Here is a 25,123-nt window from a genome sequence, read left to right as displayed (position 1 = left end):
GATCTGGGCTGAGCAGAGGGTGGGATTCTCCTTCTCGGCGGAATGAATCGCTGATAGACGGCATGTCACCAATTTTTTATAGCTGACTTAAACTTTTAACAATCTTTTTATTCCGGACAGACAAGCACTCGGTACTCCCACTTGACGCAGTCCTTTCCCATTAATTCCTCAAAAATCTCCAATAATTCAACTGCTAACCACTTAAAACGCTTGTCAACCACACCCGTAAACCAGGAATGGCTTCAGCTCTCCAATACCGCATCTATCACTCTCAATTTCCGCTCCACATCCCCGATAATTGCATTATTTGCATAAAACCCTCGCTGCAGCCGCGCCACTCATTCCCTTCAAAAACTAAGAAGAAAATTCAAAGAACTGAAACCTCATAACATCATTATCGGGCGTCAAAACTCCCGGTGGAGTGCCAAGAAATTTCTATTATCTTACAAACTAGATAGAGACAAACCAATAACCAATCTAGATATTTTTTCACACACATAAATAATGAGCACATCTGAGTAAGTGCTTATAAATTAAATATTTTCGAACAGTTAAAAAACACCATTTTACCCACTTGTTTGGTCATTTATACCGAACTTTTTCCGGCGTGTAAAAATCCCAGGGTGCCCTCAGCCGAACGAGGGTACAAACAGATATAGAGTGAGCTCCTGCGCGCTGTGGGATACCCTCAACATCAACCCTCGCTGTGCACTGTTGTGCGGAGGCGCGAAGAAGGATGTGTGTGGAGTACCCGGTGCTGCCTCTGCACGACGTCGACGGCCTGACGACTGTCTCTAGTCAGTAGTACGCTACCGCCCACGCACGTAGTACGCACACGGCCGCTCCACGTGTGGCTCGGCAATCGGTTTAAAAACATTCTCGGCCCACCCCGACTGCACTTAATTCAACCAAAAATTAATCGGTCCTAATACTCTCGTCAATTGCAAAATTGGAAAACAAAAAAAAAGAAATAATAAAACATTGTCACAGGAAAATTGATAATTCTGCGAAAATGATGGCGATATCATGAATCAATGATCGCGATTATTTGAGTCAATGCTGTTCGATTTTGACAAGCGCCGAGTCAATCGCGAGGAGCTGCTGATGGAGTGACCGTTGGCGAGGAAAATTTAATGGAGAGAAAATAGGGAGAACTGGCCGGCGGTTTTATTTATTTAGCACCTCGGCACACATGATCGAACTCGATCCATTGATCGATTCACGTGTATGTAACGAGTGGCGGTTATCAACAGCTTTATCGCGATTATGGTAAAGTTTAAAATGAAGGATCAGTCGTTGGTGACGTTGATATACTATCGAGAGCTGCGGGCACGTTAATCACACACGCTCATTTGTCGTAAGTAGAGAAAATTAATTATGTCAGTAATTTTTTTGTAATTTTTACGGAATAAGCGATCCTGGGGTAATTGTTAATGGTTTAATCATCGACGGAAACGACTTGGATCGTTAAAATGCTATTGAGGGTCCAGGGAGCTAACGATTTATCGATGATAATGGGAAATTATCGAGGGATCAGTACCCTCGCCATTTTTAGGAACTCAGTTATTTTTTATTTTCCTCGAAACACCAACAAAATTCAAAACCTTCATTTCCCTTTCGCAGAGAAAAAAAATTGGACGTAAATTACCTTTAAGGAGTCGTTTTTCACATTTTCTGAAGCGTGAATTACGTATACCGTTGTGGTAAATCATGATGATATAAAAATAGTTTACAGTTTCATATCCGTAAAATAATTTCATGCTTTTTTTACGACAAAGAAAAGCGAAAATTATTTGAAGCATAAAATACGCTCTGGTTACTTGCAATTTACATTAGGATTTTGGTAAACAAAAAAAAATTAGACATCATGTGTTTCAGCGTACAGTTTATCCTCCACATACGTAATATTTTTCCTAGTATTTTTTCACTGCCCCCGGGGCCTTTGATCCTTTTCCGTAAGATGAATTCAGTAGCTTTGGGGGTGAAATCTCTCAGTGACATCTGGCAAACTCCAAGGAAGGGATGCAACGAGATAAAAGGGGGGCAGGAGGTACCGGGAGGGATGAACATATACAGAGGTAGTTCTCGATGCACACCAGTCGTGGATAAAGTTCTTTGAAAGTTGGACAAGACGAAGAAGAACGGGCTCGCAAGCTCTTCGTTTGCCGCGTTTGTCGAATTGTCCGACGAAGTTTTGTTCTTTGCTTCTGGGGTCTCTCTTTCTTTCTGATCGGCTCCCGCCTCTCCTCCGCGAGAGCGATCGTGGGGAACTCGACCCGAGAGATGCTGCAGGACTCCACCAGAGTGGATGAGGGAATCAAGGAGCAGGGTTGCTTTATTCTATTCTTGTAGTTCTCTTTGCACTCACCTCGCTTTTTACTTCGACGTGAGTGGATTGCAACGATATGCGGGCGATGAGGGTCTCAGTAAGACGATGCTACTTTCAATTCCGATAAATGTTTTTTTGTCTCTATCTGCAGAGTAATGCAAATTTCACAAAATAAACAATTTTGATTGACAAATAGGGCTCGTCGGGGAGACACAATTGAATTACTAATTTGGATAATTATTAATGTATTTACAAGTTTTTATGTAGACATTTTATTTTTAGATTATGTTGGTAGCCAAATTATTTCCTCGGCATGTTTCCTCCCACCCCCTTCAAATACAAAAATTCATGAATCTTTAAAATCCTCTTCATTAATACCGACGCACACCTGGGAATAACCCCACGCGATTATGCAAAAAAAGATTCAATACGTTTAACTGGAATTTCCCAATCGACGAACGTCCGCAAATGGAAAAAAAAATCTCAAAGTGATCGTCCACTTGCTGAATTAAATTTCCCCTCTATCACTGCGTAAACCGATTGAATGAGCGATGATGAACCTGCCATGTGTATGTTTGAAGTGAAATATGCTGCAGAAGATTTTATAAAGTCTCTCTATGCACCACGAATACACAGACCATAGCCCAGGGCATTGATTTATGTGGCATTGAATTTTCGCATGATTTACAACTGTCCCCCGGGGCTGGTCGTTCATCCTAAATCGTCAGAATCCTTTTACCCCTCTGCTTCTATTTTTGCTCTCCCAGCGAGCTTTTCAATTTTATTTATCCTCCACAACTGTTTTTTTTTTCGCACTCGCAGTAGGGAAAATTTCAATCATTCCGACAGTGAGAAATGCCCTTTGATGAATTCGCAATGACAATTCCTCTCGTTCAATTTTTTTTTTGCCCTCGTTTTTTTTCCGGTAATGCGGGAGTTGATGGTGAGATGAAGGGTTGATTCGATGCTGTCGGAGATGTCGGGACCATATTTAATGGATCTGCTTACAACGCGTATCCACTCGATTGACGTTCGAGAAGTGAAGTGGTGAAGTCGATGGAGTCATGGGACATTACTTCATCATTCACAGGATACTAGAATCACATTTTAATTGAGAGTATTTTACTGACTGAATCTGGAGCGATTATGTATTTGCATTGAATGAGGTTTCTTCAAATTACGTGAATCAGCAGAGCAAATCTGTTGGTTTAAATGCTGTAGAAAAAAATATTAAGTAAATCGCGAATTTAACCGCATTTTATTAACATTTCTCAGTCGAGTTGAGGTTTTTTTTCGGAACGAATGAATAATGTATATCATGTCATTCAAAAATTTCTGGTGAATAAAATAAATTATATTACGATCTCTCAAAAATAAATTTGACAAAATAAAAAACAATGGATTTCTGCTCTTGATTATCATTTATTTATTATTGCAATCGATCGATAGGTCTCGGAATGCCCCTAAAACAATAATTTGTGAGATAAAATTCCATTCCATGAGAGTAGTTTCTGCCCCGTACCATTCATAATTCGCTTCAGAATAATTTCCACAATATTTTTCATGCTCTCCACAATGGAATTCACGATCAATAGACGACGATATCAATTCCCAAAATAACCGTTCCACTGGCAGTGCTATTATTAACGAGAATCCCAGCTGATCCCCCTGACTCTGTGTCGCCGGACATCCATCAAGAGTCTCTGAAAAGAATTCCAACCTTCGCTCATCCAGCGTTTCCCGTTAACTATCCCTGGATTCCATCAAAAATCCCGGAAATGGAACTGGGCCAGCTACCACAGTCTCCATTTATATAAACGCCATTGAACCTTTTACCGTGGCATCCTAAGGCGTATCTGTAAAAAACATTTTCTATACGATTGTTCCCGAATTTTTTCGCGGCTTATGTTAATAATATTGTCAACAACTAATAAAAAATCCATTCACTCGAACTCCTTTCGAAGACACACCTCCAGAATTTTTATACCCAATTCAAACAGTTATTCTTGCAAACTCAATAACTTTTGAACTCAATAGCTTGCGCGAATGCAAACAATCAAGTAATTTACAATTTTTTTCGCGGACTTCTAAACCAACTTCAGATATTACCGTAAACGCTTTTGTCTCATCGAACGAAAGAAAAATATCTCAGCTCCTGTACTCTCGTGCCCAATGCGAGAGGGAATAATTCAGTTTTCTCGGAAAGTTTCTCGTCTCATGAACGAGAGAAGAAGGTGAGGAGTAGCAATAATAAGGGAAAAAGAAAACGCGAATAACCGACAGTGCAAACGACTACATCAAAGCTAAGAGCGATGGCTATACAAAAGGCATTTTGTATTTTATACTGTCTCCCATTTTTCTCGGTGGAAAAACGATTTATCATTCCACCATTATTCTTCCATAAGTGGAACATGAAGGCAACCAAGCTGTTCAACTCTAAAATCGTTACGATAAAAAATTGGGGGGTGATATTGACTCTATCGCCAATTCGTTGTACTCATTTCTAGATTTATTACTAGTGTCATCCGGTGGGTTTTCACACGAAAAAAAAAAATATTTAGAAAAATTCATTTTCAGTTAATCAAAGAATTGTCTCGATTGTGTACAGTGGAATAATAAATATTTATTTACAGTACAGTGGAATAATAAATATTTATTTCGTAAATATTCACAATGTGATGCAATAACTGAATATTGTTTAGTTACAGATGCCGCCAGCAATTAAATTATTGTTTTATCACACCCAAATGACACGTTGAGTCACAATATACACCAGAATCGATTAAAACTGGCATTTATTCCCATCCTCCACAAAAAACGGAACATCGTCGATGGCATCAAAAGTTCCCGAAGGACAGTCGCGTGAAGCTTGATGGACGCTTCCCATTTTCCCGGCTGAAGCCCAGATAAGATCGCACTCAACTGTCGCAATTGTCCCTTTCTCCCTAACTATATAATCAATAAAAAAAAATGTGTAATTTTTTTGTTCCACGAAAGCGAGTAGAACAAAATGAGGATAATGGAGTGGAGCGAGAGGTCTTGGTTTCTGGTTTATAACGCGCAAATGTGAGTCCGAGAGCGATGAAAATTCATTAAATTCGCGGTCCTGCATGGCGCAGGCGGTTGGCAAATTAATTCAATTCATCGTGAACAGTAATACAATGCTTGTGGCTTCCCATTGTCCAGTCGGTTAAGTATTTTTTTCCTCAATCGTTTAGCAACAAACTGCACTGAACTGAAACGTTCACCGTCTTCTCCTCTATTTTTCAAGGAGATGTGGACAACAAATTAATCGCAGATTTTTTAAAATAAAAACGAGGGAAAATTAATTAGCCGGTCGTCAATTAAAGCTGTTTGTCCGTGATATGAACATGTTCATCATCAAAGAAGCTCGCAATTTCTGAATGGAACTGAGGAATTTATCGAAAACATCGAACGGTTTCTCTTCGTGTCTGACCATAACGGTTTTACTACTGAAACTACTGGATTTGATTTTTCCTGTTGATCCCTTCACCTAATTATTGTATTTCCATTATCAATACCTCATGGGATCACGTAAACATTCATCTGATGCCACTGATTATTCAGTTGAGAGCATATATTCGGGCCGAATTGATTCGTGACAAGCCTAAGAGGGACTTACCACATGGCAACCGGTTGGTTCAATCATCTTTGGTCGTGATTACGTGCCGTATACAATGTACAATGCACTCGTGTACTATGGAAGCTGGGAGCGTAATTTCTGACGGCAGTTCTCGAGTTTCCACGGTATATGGACGTGGGCTTTGGCGTTGGAAACCCTGGGGACGTGACACTGGACTTCCGTTGGGCTTTCACGAGAATATCGGGTAGTTCCCTCCACGTGGCATACTGAATGTTGCAGTTTATGATTGAGAGTAAATTTAGGAAGAGGAAAATTGCTCGTGAGAGGTACTAAATCGGACGAAGCCTATTCATTCGTTATTCAGAACTTGATTTTTTTTGCTGGGGGATTTTACTTTTGTGATTAAGAAAAATATATTGACATGCAAATCACTTTTTTTCAATTTGAAATTTAATATCGAGTGCAGCTCTAAGAATAATATTGACAAAATTACTTGGTCTACTGTGGTAATAAAAACCGTTGAAAATCCCCAGAAAATAATTTTCTCCCTTAAATTCGGATTCTGAATCCGCATTCATCAAGAAATTCAATCTTCCCGACCCAAATAATATCATTCTCCTCTAGGACTTCTCCGCTAATTCCATTAGAATTCATTTCAACTTATAAAGAAGCGATTCGAGGAGGTGAATTCACTAGGCACAGCCAACGATTGTCGTTTGAATCATTCCCCAGAAATTTTATTCCAGTCGAGAAGTTTTCCGCGATCGAGTTTAATCAGTCGTCTGGAAACGTTCTGTTGTTCTGGAATGATGAAGGGAGAGATAGGAATGGAAAGAAGCCACTGGAGTGGGCTTAACATGACCTTGGAGTACAAAGCCAGTGATATAAACAAAACTTTACAAGCGGAGAAATATCTAGGGAAGGAGTGACCCAGACTCTCGCCGATGCTCACCTCTAAATTGAGATTATTTTTGTCAGTGGAGTTACCCTTTATGTGTATTTATGCACATTCGTAATTAATTATCGGGCGGGAAAAAAAAAATTCGAAATCCCAGATGACGGATTCTGCGTAATTAATCAGAGGCATCCCCGCCGAGACACTGAGCCCCGGGGCTTTTGCAGATCCAGTGTATTTTATATTCACGATGATGTCTCATTAATTTCTCACTTAAATAAATTGATAAGCACAACGAAGGCTTCAAAAACCGTTAGACTGTTCTTTTTTTGATTGCAGCTGCCGAAATGTCCCGAGCCGAGAGCCGAAACGTGGAGGGGGAGAGGAATAGTCAGCCCAGGTATGATTAATTATATTTACGATATTTATAAACTCAGGAAGAAGTTAATACATTGACCAATCAATTCATAATCTCATTGACAAATACAAGAATCAGCGATTGCATTGAATTTGAACGGATTAACTGATCAAAATATTCGCTCGTGTGTGTAATCACGGAGAATCTCACATCAGAAGTTCCCCTTTAAATTGATTACTGGGAATGCAACGAAACGCGAAATTGAATAATGTTTATTGAGCATTTTGGAGGACATTTTCCTCTCCCGGTTAATTCACTCTAAACGAACCGTCGCACTTAATTTTCTCCGCTCTGTCATGCAATAGGAGAGCAACTACTCTTGCTCAACGAGTGGACGGTAATTACCCCCTGTCCGCCGCGGCTCTCCCATCAAATATGTTAATTGGATTGGCAGCGCTTGCAGATGTGCATTTAAACGGCCGAAAAATTTCCTATCAGACAAAAATAAAGAGTTGGCTGTCGAGAATTTCTTAGTTGTGACCTCTTATCCATAAAAGTACCGGAATCGCGGCCAAAACCCAACTCTTGTAGCGCAATTTTTTCGCGGTTTCGGCCGGAAATTCCTCGAATTTTACGTCCAACCCTTGAATAACCGTTTCGCGTCAACATCACGTCGACGTGTAATTTTCATTCGAGTTTTTCTCCGGGGAGCGCCAGGATTTTCTCTATACCAGACCAGCAGATAATACTCAGTAAGAGCCTATGTATATCCACCCACATGCGGCCCTCCTCCTTTAATATCGTCTCATACCAGCAGAGGAAATCCCACGATAAGGAATTTTCCTGTCTTCAGCAAAACAGAATTTGCTGAAGATGAAAAAAAAAAGAATTTAAGTACAATAGTTATGTGGCAAATCTTTCATTGAAATTATAATTTAATAGAATTCGCGGGGAACATCGCTTCGAGAAAAAAATGACCATTTTTTATTTAACATTTGAATTATTTTTCTGTCTGCAGATCGTGCAGGACAAACAGCGTTGCTCTTCCGGCCAGCGAGAGTTTCCTGCCGTCAAGTGGAAACAGACGACATCGACCGTTGCCGCGACGTCATTCTGAGACACCGGCGGTACGTTGTGCACTTTTTCCCCTTAAATTTCGATATAAACGTGCATTGCCAGCTGTGCCGCATCAAGTGACAGCACAGGTTCGCCCTGATATTCCCTGTAGCCATTCAATACACCCAACTACCCTCAGATTACATCGACCAAGCTCACTGATTTTTTTTTCCGGAGATGAACTTCTCCAAAAAATTTATTTCTTGTGAGTATCAGATTGTTTTTTAGTGGTGCATCCCTCAAGCGCATTGTCCCTTTTTTATTCACGTGCAGCTCACTCTGATGTTCTTGGGGGCTGACAGAAGTGATGAATACCCCCGGAAATTAGACAGTAAGCTCCCAGGCTGGGCCATACCGCCTGTCTTGTACCACTGCGATAACGTAATGAGAGAATTCCCTACCGTAGTCCCCCTGGCAACAAGTTCTACCACTACTACCTCATTTTTCTTCCATTTACCTCTGAATTTTTATCTCCAGCAAAAAAATTCTTCCAAGAGATGCGATAATTGTCAAAGCTATTTTTAAAAATATTTCCAAAAAAATATTCGTAGATTTTTTGATTCATGACAATGTGATTCTTCATTTGAAATTGTAGAACATCATTATCATCTACAAAGTCCGATTTATCAGGGATAATTCTTCGAAGAGAGTAATGAAAGCGTTTCGTTGCAGATTCGGCGCCTGAAGAGACTCGGGTTCGATAGAGTAAAATAAAATTAAAAGTATTCGCATGAGCCGGGCCCGAGGAACCGGGATTTTCCCAGAGACACTTCGGCATACATGTACCTCATCCACACAACACAAACACTCACCCCGACACCTACACAGAGAGCGACGGGGTCGAACACGAGGCTCACGTACACAGGAATTGACGGCTCGTGCACGAGACCCATTGAACCGAAAAAAATCCAAAATCGGGGATTGCCTCAGTGAATCTATTAATTGATTATTTTATAATGATTGAATTACACCACAGGTGACTGTCACTAGGACTCCGCCACCGATACCAGTGAGGAGACTCCACAAACATCCAATTTTTCTAACGGCTAACGGAAGAGTGGACAACCGCAAGAACAGTCTCGATGGTCCAGTTAAATCTGAGTCGATTGAAAGTACAGCGTGGAGACGTGCCAGTGATGATGGTGATGGTAAACTCATTGATCTGGGAACACTGAGGCTACCGGAAGATTTTCAATCACTCTCTAAGCCGGATGAAATTGCTGAGCGCGACTACACTCGAAAGTTTGATGACGATGTTGAAAACTTTGATGGGAGTCACGATGGTACATTCAAGTCCAGCTTCGAGGAGCTTCAAAAAGCCGCTCGAGATCTTGAGAAGAGGCTGCGAGGCTGGATGAGGGAATTGTCAGGTGTGTCGATCACTGCTCACCCGAGGTCGGGAATCAGAAGAGGGGGCGGGAGGGGTGCATTGAAAATTCAAGGTCAGTTGACGGATGGAGTAATTAAAATTTTTACTACTTGTTGGGAGGCATTTTTAGAACGACTTGTGACGTAACTCGATTTTTTTTCTCCGACTCAAAATTTTCGATTTCTTAATTTGTTAATTTAGTTGTTCCTCGCAAACAGAATGATTGAATCATTAGATCGAAAATTTCTGTCTAATGATTTAAGTCGACTTAATAACTCGGGCCATTTGCAGAATTATTCGTCACATTTTCGTTCAAAAAGAGTGAAAATTTGTGTCATCCTCCAAAGGAAGAAGCAATTTATTTCACAGGATCTGTTGGTGGGTGACTCCTCCTTGATAATTACAATCCCGGAGATCCCCTCAATTCCCAGGAACATTCACTCTCGTGTTCTCGAATAGTTTTCGATGACTCGGTTAAATCCATGTGAAACACAGAAAGACATTAAATCCGCACCTCTCGGAGGATTAGGGCCTCTTTGTAAGGACCAAGTTTCCTCCCTATTTCTGCAGTTTCTCCGATCTTACGGGAATTAAGGACGCAAGTAAATTGTTGAGAAAGTTACCAGGTGTTGCTCCAGATTTTGCCAGCTCAGTAACGAGAGATATATGTTCCGCGGAGTATGCTTGCGTCGATAAAAAAACTGTTTTAACGATTCTGCGAGACATTCTATTACAAACTTTCAAGCGTTGAGCTTTTTATTTCCCCCAAATAGCTGATCCAGGGGAAAATGAAAATCATTCACTCGGAATTTTTCTAAAAAGTTTAGAAAACCTGGAAAGCTGATAACTCACACTTCTCAACGGCATTGTGTGGCCCTTTATTTATCCCTTATACGTTGATAATAGACAGTATTGAGAACAGAAGTTACGTGAGAGACAAAGGATGTTAGATCCCTGTTGGAAATAATTTGTCTACCGTGGTTACGTAATCCCCCAAACTTCCCCTTGAACAAACCCTAAGGATGAAGTTTCTGACGTGCATTTTCGGTGAGGAAATCCCTTGACATTTTACTAGAATTGCACCACACGAAATTTTTTTTTATTCCAGTGATGGCACCAGAAACTTCCGGGCTGTTGTCAATTTTATGAATTTCATTGATTAAATAACTCTTCTAAAAAAATCGAAAGATTTTATCTAAACACTTTTATTCTGTACCTCTAAAAAATTGTATTTCAACAGAAGTGAAATTATTCACAACCGTCGCTTTACAATTTTACAAAAATAATTTAAATGTATGGAATTCCCGGGAGAGAAGAATGTGTTTATATCCGGAGCCTTTACGAAGTTCAAAACTCGAGCTTTTCATTTTGCCCGGGATAATGTTTAATTCGAGAAAAAATCGTTGGCTGGAAATCCTTTGAACAAACTGATAAAACATTGAAAATTATCAACTTCGACTTTTTGACAGGATTATATTGCCCTTGATATGCCTTATTCATAGCCAGTATATGCAGTATCGAGAATAAAGGCCGTGTACAGAGGACAAAGGATGCCCCCGTTGGAAATAATTTGCCAACCATAGTTACCTAATCCCCACAAACTTCCCTTTGAACATACCCGAGGGATACAGTCGCCACAATTCATGTTTCACTTTCTGCAGACTTCAGGGTGGCAAGTTTGAAAGCGATACTGAGGATCGCCACGAGGCCGAGAAGAGATCCAAGTTTGAGGCGTTGCAGGCAGCGTCGAGAAATCTTGAGAAACGTTTGCAGAGTGAGCAACAGCCGACGAAGGCCAAGTACAATGTCGACATGGAGAGGGCTAGAAATATTTTGCAGAATAATTTGAGGAAGGACAGAGGGGTTGAGAGACTGGAAAAACTTCCAAAAGCAACGCAGACTAATTTACCACCACCTCTCAGTGCAATCTGTCAGAGCCCAGTGCAGAATAAACCAGCCAGTGTTAGGCAGGACAGCAATGTTTCCTCCGACAGCTTCAGCCAGACTAGTTCCCCGAGTTATACCAGCAAAACTATGGAAGCACCCCTCCTACCACATAAGCACGTCAACGGAAAAATTCCAGGTTTGTTGATTTTCATTGGGAAAATTTTTTTAATTAGGAAAAACCTTATTTTCTACTGTAAAATTCCAAAAATCACCAGTTAAATTAAATTCAAACTGGACATAAGTGATTATGAAAAAGATGGTGAAAGGCTATTTTCCCATCAGGAAGAGCTGTGATCCCGGAGTCTGAGAATCCACCAGGCAGCCCAATCACCAAGTCAATGAGCACCCCAGCGAGCTTGCAGACCATCGTCAGGTTTCACAGTGGCAGCAACATGTCGTTACATCACAGGGTAAGAACTTTCGACTTGCACGAAGTACATACTCACTTTTCGAGGACGAAAATGTTCTCACAATAGTCGTTTGGCACAGAGTCCGAAGTGACCATTTCCAGTGATTCAATTAACTAGCTGAGGGGGGTGGATGGAGCTGGGGGAAACCTTAGCATTTCAGCCTATTCTTCAGAGAGATTGAGTTGATCTTTAGTTGAGTTTAATGGTCACTATAAATGACTCAAGCTTTATCGAGTCTTCCTGACATGTGATCTGAGGATATATGTACACGCAAAAAAAAGAAATGTTGCTTGTTCCAATGATTGCAATGAAAAATTGAAAGTGTCACTGATAAAAAAAATTAATTAAATATTTTTTTGCCTTTAAGATAATCAGAGACATTCGAAGACCGAGCAGTCACTACGTAACCGGAGATAGAATAAAATTTCGAAACGCTCAGGTTCTCCTAAATGCCATTGCCCTTCTAGCAATTGCCGGTGGCTTCTTGGCTTATTTCAAATGTAAGTACCCCATTTTCCATTTCTATCAACTTCATTTCCCCTCGTATTTCCCAGCACTGTAAAGCACACTGCAGGTCTCTGTGACCCCACAAGGGCCCTTGCTTCTGTTTTACTCGGGCGATAGTATCATTTATGAGGCTTCCCTCTCGGGTTTGATTTCATCTGACGTTTTCCTTTCCTCGGATAGCGCCCAGACGATATTCGGGCAAATAAATTCTGATCCCCTCCTCTTCCACGGATACTGAAGCTGTCATCGGGATACATATCAAAGAGATCAATAGCTATGGCCTAGCTCTGTTGATCCGTACTGTCCTCTATTCGCGTTTTAACGACAAACTTACGCTTCCGAGTCGAATCAATATCCCAGAATCTCGGTCTCTCCAACACCGAGAAAAGAAACTACGTGGCATCATAAAAGTTATTTCTTGGGTTGAGGAAGTGCGACGTATATTTGAGATATTCATGACAGGTTTCAAGGGGAAAATTTCTCTCTCACAAATGACGAATTTTTTTCGCGAGAAAAATGAATTGTACACGCAGAGAAAAATTCAATAAAAATCACCCGATGAGTTCAATAAAAATTCTCGAAGAAAATAAAGAATTGAACTTGAATTGTCTCATGATATTGACGTTCTGTCAAGATTCAAGTTTGCTTTGTCATTTTTTTTCTGAATCAGGGGGTGGTTCTGGAGGATCAGACTGTTCGGGGAGTTTTTATTGTACATTTCCCACGGAATTGCAGTTCAGTGGAACTGATCAATTCGACGAGTCCACTATCGAACTCGGTGTTGGGGGAAAATGTGGTTAAACTTTCAATATTTACTCGGATTCTCGATTAAACTGCGGTAGTCTAATGCCTCGCGATATTTATCGCACAGTTCAAATGAAATTCGTAACTTTGGAGGCAATAAAAAATTTTCAATCGATCAAGAAATTGTTGTTTCCACTCGTTTTGAGGTTTTGACTGGTTCTCCTCATCTTTAGAGCCTTTCGCTGAGTGCTTTTCGTGTAATACGACATGTCACACGTTCTTTTATGTGAAAACTGGATAAGAATAAAGCCCTTCCTTTCGCGTTTCACAGCATATCCCGAGGGAGCCGTGAGATTTGAGAACAGAACCATCGAGAGAATGAATATACTGTCCTCGTCTGGTCCATCGTCAAAGAATCCAGCGCCGGGAATATGTTTGCCAGTTATTGTGACTTTTTGTCTCAATCACAAGGTGAGTTGATGTGTCCTTTCTCCCGTTATTTGTGTTTTTATTCCGAAAAATGAGATGAACGTTCCGTCTAGTCGTTTAAAATCACGGAATGAGGTCAACGTAGGGTCTCAGAGCATGTGGAATTCTGGGATTTACCGAGGCGTGATACTTTTATTTTCTAGATAGAAAAGGGTATTACATTAGCTGCACACGCTCTGGCATTCCAGCACGTACCGGATTTTACCGTGCGCTTTTTTTCAGGGGTTGAATTTTTTTCTCCGTCGGAGACGTGATTTTATATTCATAATGGGGAAAAATGTCCTCGTGCACATTGAAAGTAGGACTTTATTCGTGTGTGAGCTTAAAGTACAAGTAATTCCGTAATTCATTAGCTCTTCTCCCCTTTTACGATTTTTCAATTTGAGAAAAAACTGCGATAAATGATCGTTTCAAATAAAAAATAATTTCTGAATTTTTCGATTATTCTACGGTGCAGTTATTATAATCAGGAGATTCTCGAAAAGCTGCCTCACTCCAAAGCTTGATCCGAAATAATTTGAGCATCAAAACGCCTGCATCTTCGTGGACCTTCAATTAAATCCACTAATGATCACATTTATACCCCTGTCACCCTGACAGAATCTAAAGTTCACAATCAATGGAGCCAGTTGAATTCTATCTCCAATAATTGAGCGTCAATGCAAATAATTATCCCACCGTTCTTCACCAACAAATGGCTGTGAATGTACTCGGATAATTGAATTGTCTCACGTAAAATTTCACGTGAATTTCAGGTGCCGTACGATTTCACGGTATTTCCCAATTACATGGGAAACTTTGGCCAGCGTGATGCACAGCATGAACTCGAGAATTACGTGCCAATTGTTGACGTCGGGTGTTACGAACTTGCTGCTTTGTTCCTGTGCAATGTCTTCGTACCGAAGTGTGGGTCACGTGGTCAAGTGGTTAGACCCTGCAGAAGTTTGTGTAGTGGTATGGAATTGCTTTTAATGTTTCATTAGAGATGAGAAGCTGAAGATAGGGAGGATTTTATTTCTTGTGATATTATCCTCTCGCATTCCTGGTGAAAGGATTCAAAAGAATTTGCAAAGTGACTGCGGTGGAATATATTTTTTTAACGAGGTACACGTCCAGTTGATCGATCAAATTGGAATCCCCGGAATTTTTTCATTGAGAGAAAATCAATCGTGTCATTTTGCGGTGAAATTTGTCAGTACATATGCCAAATTCCATGCAACATTGAAAGCCTCACGGTTATTTGAGTCCTGTCATTGGTTTAGACTCTCGCGGTCGAGTCTGCGTGGAATTTCATCAGTAGTCACCGCACATTCGATTAACAATAAATCGTGACCGTAATATTCCACGATTTTTCTTGATGAATTCACATTACTATAATTTCAACGAATTACCTGTCTGACACCTCAATTCCCTCCCTTTAATTTCTAGAAATGAGACGCAGATGTGGTTTCTTCCTCAACGTATTCGGCCTGAAAATGCCTGATTATCTCGACTGCGAATTCTTTCCGGAGAACGATAACTCTGATATTTGCGTGGGTTCGCGCGAGGTGAGGGAGGCTGCAAAGCGAGCGGAGAAACCAGGTACGTATTTTTATTTCAAAAGTCCCCTCAGCATGCACCTGAATAACCGCGCTCAAGGAAAATCGTTATCAAACATATTATACAGTTCAATCATAATGCGAATAATTTTTTTTCAATTAAAAAAACGCCCAATCACAAAAATATTTCCCCTCTTATTCAAGAGGGAAAAATCAGCTATCTGCCTAAAATGACCAAAATCATGAAAATCATTAGGACAAACGAACCTTCATAAGAAAAAATTATGCGCCCATAATCCCAGATTTCCAGCTCGTTATCAAGAATCCGAGTGCTCTCACGCGACTTGCTCCCTCCATCGCAGGATAGACTGAAGTTTCCTCCAGCGATCAACACCCCCCATCCACAGCCACCCCATCGATATAAAACCGAGCTTACCTATTGATTATCGCATTTGTCGAAGTGACTGCTTTATGCAGGAGATATCTGCCCCCCCAAAGGCACTAGACTATGCACAGGTCCATTGTTTTCCCAATCATCTTCCGCTTCTGGTATTGTTCTAAAACTTTTCAATGCAATTTCTCCAACTCTCGACCTGACGCACCATTCACTTCCCTCATTGCGCCCTTCTGCTCCGCAAATTCTCGAATACAGTTGAGAAAATATTCTGAAAAAACACCTCACACAGAGCGAACAATGAAAGGTAGAATTAATTGAAGCAGAAGTCAGTTCAATCTATCGGAAACCTCTTCCCACTCGTCTTCACCTCCTCTGCAAGATTTTCCCTCAATCGTGGAGAGTAGGAAGTGTTTTTGTTTTCTGGCTTTCGATAAAGCACATCGTTCATCCATAATTCTAATCACGTGGAAAAATCTTTTGTTCCGACGTTTGTCGGGCAGTTGAAATGGGGTCAGATAAACACCAACGAAACGGAATTGAAAGCCAGTGCCGGCGGTATTTAATGAGCTTTTGGATGGTAGAGACGTAATTGAAATTTACGATGCCCCAGGTTTTCTTCATATTCACCAACTAATTGATTTTCATACCTTTTAGAAAAGCTTCTTGGTGACAGTGGATGGGAGGGAGATGGGATGGGAGAGTTTACTGCCAGCTGAAATTACAGTCACCTTCTCTGAGCGCTTATCTACCTTAAGAGAATCATTTTCAACGTTAATTCTCAACCCAGTCACCCACCCCCCATTGTTATTTTTTTCCCCTCGTACTCCAATAAAGGTGGAAGAAACATTCAACAGCTTCCTTTTACAGATGTTCATAAATTATCGACTGTCGAATGAACAATTTCAGAAGAATGAGTTGCATCTGTTGCTGGCCGAGATGATGAACGAGAGAAAAAAAAATGAAGTCTGAAAGGATTGGGAATTGGGGGATGAGAGAGTTAGTTCATTGAGATAGGAAGAGCGTAAATATTACGTGACAACTGAGGTGATATCGACTAGTGCTAATATCCTTTTTCTCCACAAGCCCGGAGGCAATCGCAAGCTGAAAGTCAGAGGCAAATAGTTTATCGATTAAAGCCCTACGAGGACCTGGTTTCCACCGGTCCCTGTTACCCCCCCCCCCCTCCATCCTTTCCATCCCCGAGTCAAGATAGATCAGACAATTCTCGATTATCGTGAAAATGGAATCTCGGAATGAAACAGTCAACGCGAGGCTAATCGAGCTTTCAGGCGTCATTGGAGATGAAAGAAAATAAAGCTGCGATTCCCTTCGTCCTCCCTTTATTTTCCGTGTGACATTGGAGATAGCGAAATAAATAAAGCAGTTAAATGGAGCCCTCTTATTTCGTAGAGCTGTGAGAGCAATTTTATTAAAATAATTTACACAAAGAAATTGTGTATTTGCATTGCATAATCGTCAGTGTAGGTGTTATCTGACTGTTATATCGTGTTATTTTATTTTCATCTCCTTCATAATTTTTTTATATAAAGATATTAACAACGACTCAACCAAGAGGGGAAATTTATTAAATTCTCCATTCCCAGTTTTCCCCTTTAATTTTCCGTATTACATTAGAGATAGTGAAATTGATACCACAGCAATTGAATAGACCATTTTCATCCCCCAAGCTTCGTCGCTCAATTGTTCTCTCATCTGATGATATTTGCGATAGCCACGATGTCTTTATATTTCTATAATTCTGTGGGGATTGCGCGGAAGGGGGGAGAGGTAGAGGGAGAAAAAATTCCGTGAAAATGGGGAAATGTGTGCGGTGAAATGCAGTTATCTGTATTACGAGCGAATGCATTTGATGATACCAGCGTTATGCTCTACCCATTCTTTTGGATTTGTGAAATGTTGGCAGTTTGCACCAGTGGATTTCAATGCGACGGCACCAGATGCATTACGGTCGACTGGAGGTGCGACGGGCACGTGGATTGCGCCGATCAGACTGATGAGATTGGCTGTGGGGAGTGCGCATCACCAACGGTGCAGTACAATGTCAACAGTAAGAGTAAGAGTCAGGGAATCCTAGAAGTCATTGCCAAGCCAGAGCTCCACTGCGGTGAACGTAGGTGCATGTCACCAGCTCACGTTTGCGATGGTATACTTGATTGTCCTTGGGGCCAGGACGAGAGAAATTGCTGTGAGTAAGCGATTTTTTCGTCTTATCACTTCGGTAATTAGAGACTTGTGGATTATTATTATTTCGTATAACTCCATGTGTCGACAGTGAGACTCAGTGAGAGGAACGGAGACGTTGGAAAGGGTCGTCTTCAGGTATATGATGCGGAAAATCGAAGCTTCATCCCCGCCTGCATCACCCACTGGGAGCCAACGTCGGCCCAAGCTATCTGTCGGCTTCTCGGTTACAAGTAAGACACTTCAATCTTCATAACATAACTCACAGTCCGTTGTTCAGTGGCTCTACATTTTCCGCGTCGATTGACGAGCCGAACGAACCGTTAGGAGTCAAGGATTCCGTCAGGCTACAACGTCTATATCGCACTGCGAGACCAGTGAAACCATGAACCGAGCAATACGTTCAATAACGCGATTGCCAGTCTCTCGAGCATGTCGAGATTGTTGGAGGGGTTGCCTCTCGTGATGTTGCAATATCACGGTGGGCTAAACCCAAATCGAAACTACCACAGCGTCTCGGGCCAGTGGCAATTCTTTAGAATTTCATGCTATTGACATCGTATTGGAGGTGTCCATTCTTGTAGATTGCGAGAAGCCATTTCTCTCGTGTTTGGGGGATGATGGGGCTGAGATTCTGGGGGATCAGTAGTGCACGGATGGTTGACTTGGGCTATGGAAGAGGATGACAATATTTTTCGTGTCTAAAGTGATGTGTGAAAATGTGTGTGGAGTATAATCCGATAGAATTTTTCGTGGGATTCGAGACAGGTTGGGAGAAATTATTTCTCGGTGTCGTATTATTGAAATAATGATATATATTCATTGGCAGGATATCTTTACGTAGAATAAACATATTAGACTCTCTGGTGCCACGTAGCACACCAGTTTTAAATACCTTCGTTCATCGAAGGTTCGAGAATTGTAGAATTTCGTGAGAGACAGCGATGGAAAATATTTGTCTCAAATTTTGCTACGAAAATAGAATTAGAGAAATTAATTTATTGTGACTCGTTCCACATTTTTCACCCTCGATTTTTGTAAATATAATAAAAATGTAGAAATACATAAATTGAACTGTAACGAATTTGAAATTGAAGACATGGTAATCAATAACAAGCTGTTCTCCTATCAAAATTGCAGAACCGTTAACTCATCAGCCTTCTCAATGAAAAGCAACAACATGACAGTAAGTGAACCGCAAATAGATACCTCCCAGCGCTGGAGACTTGCCCAGAAGGGCCAAGGGAATCTTCTCAAGGACCTACAAACCTGCACGGACCACAGTGACTATCGAACGGTTGAACTGACCTGCTCTGAGTACGGTACGTGATATATGTGATGAATCGATATTGTAAAGAATCAATCAACTCGAGGATCATTGTAGCTTGTGGCCGCCGTCGGAACAATTTCGGGAATGCCAAACGTCAGCTTCGGATAGTCGGCGGAGTCGAGTCCAGTCCCGGCGATTGGCCCTTTCTTGCAGCTCTCCTGGGTGGACCTGAGGAGATCTTCTACTGCGCTGGCGTTCTCATTTCAGATCAGTGGGTACTCACCGCTGCACACTGCGTTGGCAAGTGAGTACTGTGCCATTAATGCAGGCGAATTTAATTTAAATTCCGTGAAGTCAAGGTAAAGAACTTGAGAGAATTTTCATATTTTCCCGAGAAAATGTTGCCAGGACCATCAGCACTAGATATTTTTTTCCTGACTGCCTAAGCTCCTTTCCTCGCATTAGAATTATTTTAAAAAATTCTCTTCGTCTAGCTTCAGCCACTCAGACCTGTCAGATTGGACGATTCAGCTTGGAATAACCAGGAGATATGCCCACACTTATCTCGGTGAGAAGAGGAAAGTCAAGAGGGTTGTACCCCATCCCACTTACAACCTAGGAGTTGCGCATGATAACGATGTTGCGCTCTTCCAACTTGAAGAGCGCGTTAATTTTCACGATCATCTGAGTCCAGTCTGTCTGCCGGAGGCCAATACAGAGCTGGCTCCCAAGACTGTTTGCACTGTGATTGGTTGGGGCAAGAAGGAGGACACTGACTGTAAGTGTAGTACTTGAAAATTTTCGATGGAATCTGTCTTATTTGGATGTGTTATGCTGTAGCATCTCAGTACGAGCCAGCAGTCAATGAAGTTAAAGTGCCGGTGCTGGAGAGAGAGCTTTGTAACGCTTGGCTGGAGCACAAAGAGCTCAATGTCACGGATGGAATGATCTGCGCTGGCTATCCTGAGGGTAAAAAAGATGCCTGTCAGGTGAGTCCTTATAACATAAGATAAATTATTGTAGGAATGTGAGGGGCAGAGGTCCGGAGCTAATAAAAATCCCCTAGCATTTTCCCATGATATTCAAAAATAAAAAATAAATCTCGTGGATTACCAAAGGGTGATTCTGGTGGTCCGTTACTGTGCCAAGACGAGAACGACAAGGAGCGGTGGTTTGTGGGTGGTATCGTCAGCTGGGGAATAAAGTGCGCCCATCCGAGATTACCCGGTGTATACGCCTACGTACCGAAGTACGTACCCTGGATTCTCGAAGAGATGGCAAAATATTCAGAGAGGGAAAAAGGCTAACACAGAAAAGTCGTCAAGAGGCTCGGCAAGAAGAGGCTGAAGGACGACAGAAGAAGATTTGAGAAGTGGATGATGGATCTCATCAACTGAATTCACACGTCGAACACCTGAAAGTGAAAGGTAAATACATAAAAGCCCATTCTTAGTCGGCTTCAACGTTGATACTGCCGTCATTTTGGATCGTCAATGCTTTTTGCAAAATCCAGATTTTTCTCAACGACAATAACGAGTGGGAAATGATACTCTACAACGTGTCGATGAATTTTTTACTGACAAAAATAGAACGAGATGGAAAATTTGTTTTTGAATTCTATTAATTCATATATTTGATACAATTGGGCGAATGCGCTGTTTTGCGTCGCGGCTCTGGAATGACAATGAAATACTTGGAAACATAGTAAGATATAAAATAAATACTAGAATTATTCGCGCATGGCGTACTAATTTCACTCATATAAAATATAGAGTAAAGTTCAGATATAAACCAGAAACGAACGGCCGTCGCATTATTTTGTATGGATTTAATTATCAAGATATTTAACACGAATGAAAATGCAAAATCCCATAATTTCGTACCATATTAAAGAGATTAAAAAATTGACGCACATCGTGCGGTTCGATATTTTCTACTTCGCAAAGATCGCAAGGTAACTAATTTCTTTTCAATTTCCATGCAGTTGAAACGATTCTAGACAGTCGCGAGTAATATAGTAATTTGGAGAAATAAATTGGAGATACTTTTTACGATGAGATAAAAAAAAAATATTTTCACATTTTTCGAATCGTTTCTACTGTATTCTCCATAGACTCTCGATGATACCGAGGGTAATGTGTCACATGTGATGTGTTAGATTTAAGGGTAGACTAGTTATTTATGTAACGAAGAAATATTGATACGAGGGCTGCTGAATAATCGCCCCCTGAAAATTAAACTATAAATGTATGAATAGCCCTGAGCTTCGGGTAAGGAAGAAAATTCTTAATGTACATATACAACGCAATGGTACACATGGCGAGCTTTACATGGTACATAGGAAGGTAGAAATGCTGCCGCGTGGATTTAAAAAAATATATCGAGAAAAGTACGGTAATTGTATCTTATCTCTTTGCTCATTCAATCTTACAGCTCAGCTTTCAGCGTAGAAATTAGTTTTAGATTAATGACAATATTAGTCAGGTAGACTAGAGACTATATTTTAACATGTTGACTGAATTCTAGGGATAATATATTGCACCAGCACTTTTTTTATTCGCACTCGAAAGATATATACTTTATACAGAAATATTGTTTTGTTATGAATAGAAGCCTTATTGGCTTAGGTTTTTCCTAAGCGATTCCAAAAAATATGGTATTGTTGGTACGTATTTCAGGAAAGTCTTTTCCATTGATTCTTGAGTTTGTTCCTTTGCTAGTTCAATTTTTTATGGGGAGAGGGAATTTATCTCATTCTGGTAAAAGCGGGCATTTTTATTGGACAATAATCCAGAGAACAGGACAATAATTGTCTTCCTTAGTATCCAGACAACAATTAGTTGTAATATTTGAGGGATAATTAATAATCACCGACAATACTGTGTGAGGAGACAATAAATAATTTTAAGAAAATGTTCTATTGTGGACAATAAAAGTATTTTTAAGGATTAGATAAATGAATACTAGATAATAACATGATTAATTCAATTAACGATAGGATGACAATTAAAAATAATGGTAGACAGAGGGGAAGTTATGTATAAACTATTATTTCCCGTTATTTTTTTTCAGAAAATAGCTAATAAATTGCAAAGCATTACAATCAAATTATCTTTGGCATGAAAAATCCAGTTAATTAATTACAGCGCTATTCAAACGAATTTTAGTAAATAAAATTATGCCGTGAACGACATAAATTGTAATGTTGATTATAATTATTGTAAAAATGGTATCTGTAATTTTTGACAGATGTCAATTTTGGTGCTTGTCAATAGTTTTGAGGAAAAACCAAATTGTGACGATTGACAGTATATTTGGTTGCGGATGAATTGATAAGGTGAAGATAATTAGTGAATATTTAAATTTCGGAAAACAATATTTACTAGGACTAATCAGGATATGAAGTTTCGTAAATAAGCGTACAACATTAGGAATAAATATCAAGAAAGATTCAATATACGACATGACGAATCAATGCTCCAGCGTTGCAAGCTGAATCGGAAATTTTTCGAAAATGATTTTTGATTTTAAACGAGTCGAATGACATGAACCCTAGTCAATACACCTGTGTCAATTCAAAATTCAATGTCGTATATTGAATAACATTAGTTAAATAATAAATTTTTTTTTATGATTCAAATTTAATTGAAAAGTGCTCCCGTTTTAAGTATGAAATAGTGAGTAGCAACAGTTTATGTTTCGTATTATGTATCCATCCTTCACTTTTGCTTAAGTACATAACGAAATGCTGCGCACAAAGCAACTGTGCCTATCAGGCACATTGCACGAGAAATTATGATGAACTATTAAAAGTTGCATTAAACTACTCCTGTCAAGTCAATGTTGGTACCATGCAAATAATATCTTAACTTAGGCTACAATATTACTACTCATAATTTAAGGATAAACCATGAATTTCGCGTAAACTAATCGAAGAGTTGTGAAAAAATTTGTTAACGATAACCACTAAATATCCAGAATTACAAAGATATTAACTATTTAAATCTAATAACAAGAGTCAGTGGTGTATTGTCCTCTTCTACAATCGTTACTGAGCTTGATGAGAGAGTTGGAATTCGATGTCGCATTTCACGGCAAATGAACGAACCAATCGCCCACAATATTCAATCAATAATCCCCGTATTGTGCGTTGATTTCCGTGAAACACTGACCCTACGATGAAACATAATGAAATCATTTTTTCGACACTCTCCAAAAATTCACGAAAACTATTGTCAACCTCATAGAAAGTAACTGACTAATACCCTGGCATACTCGATCTTGCAAATGTTAATGAATAAGGAATAACAATACTAAAAAATAAAACATGCCTGAGTGAACTTGGTACAGCTTTAGGATCAATTTAAGCTACCGGACCGCTTTCGGTCGCTCGTATGAGGATACACAGAGTCAAGCTATTGGTTTTCATAGATATTTTATCGTTGTTAACACTTACTAGATCGTAACGGACCCTTCAATTTTCGAATTGATCATTGGTAATACATTTGCGTGAGGCATTGCAATACTGTGGAGTCTATAAATGTGATCGCTTGATGTGCGATAAGCACGAAATCCTAATTGTACAATCAATGGCCGATAATGTTTACAATAGATTATTGAAACGTCAACACGATAGTTCGCATATAGACATTAATTGAAAATTCGGTTACTAGGCTATTGAATGTGTATATACATAAATATAAATATATATAGACACGTGAAGATTTTCTTCGTATTATTGGAAAGATGACAATGTAAAACTATATTTGATTCGTAAGTGGAGTAAGACTAATGTTTGTATGTTGAATATGTTACGAGTTCCTACGTAGGGGAACTGTACTCCACATGTTATGTGTTGCTGTGATGAACATACACAGGCTTAGAAGATGTTGTAATTCCACTAGGGTAGATTAATTGCTAAACTTGAGTGTGATAATGAGGTGTTGCTGCCAATTGCCAAGACGTGTACGCGAATGTCTTCTGCCTGGAATTGCACATTGTTTCACTGTCACGAGGACTATCGTGTCCTCCAGAGGGTGAAATTTCGTGAATGGAAATGGCTCGTTGGAATTTAAAAATAATGACGTCTGGCGGCTGTTAAATAATCGCTGTATTGTGACTAGTGGCTAATGTGATGTTAACACTCTCTTGCCGGTCAAGAGCTGTAGACTTCTAGGATGTAACACTTAAGGATTGAGAGTCTAGACGAAAATGGTTTTGTTAGAAATTTTGGAAAATCAATTGGAGGTGTATTTTTGCAGATCTTCGGTATACAAGTGATTAATAATAATTCAGTCAACAGGTAGATGAAACAGTAGATTAAGAGTACAAAGACCAAGGGATGATATTTGGATAATAGAAAAACAATAGTAGACAGATGTTGATGGACATATCGAATGATAACAATGAAAATCTGCAGAAATATATTCAGTGGCTGTTTTTAAACGGGTGGATTATTGTGGAACAGATTTATAAGATTCGTACAAAAATCTTTATTGGGGAGGCGGTGTCAGTGGTGTAGGTTATTTATACAGAAAAATAAATTATATATGGAAACAAATAATATGTATCTCAAGAGGAATACATAATATATATTTATGGAACATGAGTGTTGAAAAATAAATTATGTATTGTGACAGAAAATTGATTTCTCTTTTTACTCATTCATTCTTTATTCATAATAAATTATTTTATTTATAATGAAATCAATTGGAATTAAATACCACCGTTGGTAAAGAAGATTCCAGTCTGTTCCTAACGTAGGCATTGTACCGGGGCTCGATAGTTTACCTGCAGGTGAACAGTACTTCACATGCAAAAGAATAGAACTCGACATTCAGAAGCTGCAGCAGCAGATGAACAGATTCCCTTCAAATCTTTGAAAAATTCGATGAGTTCTCTTGCTTTGGTATCACACGAGAAATTAGATAATTCAGAAAAGGGCTTTC

The 25,123-nt window shown here is 39.9% G+C and overlaps 1 pseudogene; it reads left to right on the top strand.

Annotated features, from left to right (window-relative positions):
- The first annotated feature begins 744 nt into the window (after nucleotides 1-744).
- LOC135163287 (atrial natriuretic peptide-converting enzyme-like) lies at nucleotides 745-24,810 on the top strand (annotated as a pseudogene).
- Nucleotides 24,811-25,123: the final 313 nt, after the last annotated feature.

This window comes from Diachasmimorpha longicaudata, chromosome 6, assembly GCF_034640455.1.
Source record: "Diachasmimorpha longicaudata isolate KC_UGA_2023 chromosome 6, iyDiaLong2, whole genome shotgun sequence".
NCBI classification, from domain to species: Eukaryota; Metazoa; Arthropoda; class Insecta; order Hymenoptera; family Braconidae; genus Diachasmimorpha; species Diachasmimorpha longicaudata.
The sequence above is the reverse complement of the archived record's forward strand: the minus strand, read 5'-3'. Positions and strand labels throughout refer to the sequence as shown.